Source organism: Propithecus coquereli, unplaced genomic scaffold (assembly GCF_000956105.1).
Source record: "Propithecus coquereli isolate 6110/MARCELLA unplaced genomic scaffold, Pcoq_1.0 Scaffold126, whole genome shotgun sequence".
NCBI classification, from domain to species: Eukaryota; Metazoa; Chordata; class Mammalia; order Primates; family Indriidae; genus Propithecus; species Propithecus coquereli.
The window spans coordinates 2,582,602-2,584,682 of record NW_012136747.1 but is presented as its reverse complement, the minus strand read 5'-3'; positions in this window follow the sequence as shown (position 1 = coordinate 2,584,682).

The window sequence follows — 2,081 nt, the reverse complement described above, 5'->3', positions numbered from 1 at the left end:
TTGCATCAGCCTAAGCCAGAGCTACAAGCGTGCCCATCCCCCATACAGTGTGCTGCACACCTATTAGTTGTGAGTTTATCCAACCCCACCACCCAATTTGTTGTAATTTTGTCTTTGACAGATACATGTAGGTTTAGGACTCTTTATCTTCTGGGGACTTACCCATTTTACCATTACACCTCCGTGACCTTTCCTCTCCTGAAAAATGCCCTTTCCTTTAATATCAACCAACTTTTCTTTGGCTTGACATTTGCTTGGAATATCTTTTTTTTTTTTTCTTAAGACAGAGTCTCGCTGTTACCCTGGGTAGAGTGTCACGGTGTCATCATATCTCACTGCAACCTCAAACTCCTGTGCTCAAGCGATCTTCCTGCCTCAGCTTCCCGAGTAGCTGGACTACAGGCATGAGCCACCACACCCAGCTGGAATATCTATTTTCATCTCTATATTTCCTAACTTTCTGCCTTATTTTAGTTGTGGTTTTTTGCCCCTGTGTTCCCTAAAAGTAACCACCATCTCGACTTCTAACACTGTTTTTTGTGTTTTTTTTTTTTGAGACAGAGTCTCACTCTTTTTGCCCGGGCTAGAGTGAATGCAGTGGTGTCAGCCTAGCTCACAGCAACCTCAAACTCCTGGGCTCAAGCAATCCTTCTGCCTCAGCCTCCCGAGTAGCTGGGACTACAGGCATGCGCCACCATGCCCGGCTAATTTTTTCTATATATTTTTTTAGTTGGCCGATTAATTTCTTTCTAATTTTAGTAGAGGCGGGGTCTCACTCTTGCTCAGGCTGGTCTCGAACTCCTGAGTTCAAACAATCCGCCCGCCTCGGCCTCCCAGAGAGCTAGGATTACAGGCGTGAGCCACCGCGCCCGGCCTTCATGCTGATTTTTAATAATTTTTCTGCCTATTGGCACTTCCGCCAGATGGTGAACAGAAAAGAAAGAATTAACAAACTATGGATTAGTCAGTTTTGCAAGTTTATAACAAATTTTAATTATATGAGTACATTAAAGTTGTATATATTTAATTACAAGTTTTGTTTTTGAGACATGGTCTCCCTATATCACCCAAGCTGGTCTTGAACTCCTGGCCTCAAGTAATTCTCCTGCCTCAGCCTCCTGAGTAGCTGGGATTATAGGCATGAGCCACAGCACCTGGCTTAATTGCAAGTTTTTATTAGTGTCAATAAAGGCCATAAAAAGGTGGATGTTACTGGCCAAAAATTGTGACTTTTGTGTCTATGACTTCAGTATCTATTGATATGGAGAGGTACTTGCTACATCTTCAGGCCAAAAAAGAGTAAAAGTTTAGGTACATTCTTGGGGAAAGGAAAAAGTAAAAGATTATAATTTCAGCAAAATACTATCAACTTCATTCTTCACTTTTATAGATAAAAAGGGTGCTTCATGGTAGTGCTCCACCAAGTGTAAGCCATTGATTCTAAAAATGCTTCTTTTACTGATTTAATTGGTAACACATTTCACTAGACATCTCTGACAGCAGTGATTTATAATGAAGATGATGTAGGAGGCTGATTGCAATGCCCTCTGGTGGTTTAAAGGTTTCTTCCTATCTAAAACAGCAAAATTAAAAAAAATGAAGCCATTTTCTATCAAATAGGGCTTATTTATAAATTAAAGTATCAACAAAGATAAACTGTAAAAGTCGTCTTTGATTTCCATAACCATCATAAACATAAAGCATTTCTGTAGAGATACTTTGTCCAGTATAATCCCAAGGTGCAAGATTATTAATAAAATGATTCATAGAAAGTCCTTGCCTTCTAGAACTTGCCATCTAACAAAGGCACATAAAGTAGGAAGCTATGTAGACATGGAACCAAAGCCTGAAGGAGAGAACTGTGGATGGTACATGGGCTTTGAAATCTCTGTAGGAGGATTAAATAGGATTATACAAGTAGAGCGCCTAGTATGGCAAGTGGTGCATAGGAGGTGCTCAAGAAATGGTAGCTACTATTATTATGCTTTAGTATGTGATGTTCCATGGTCTCAGCTACCTGTAGGAAGACTAACTTCCAGCTGTAAACTCCTATAACATTTACTTTTTTTTTTTTTTTTTTT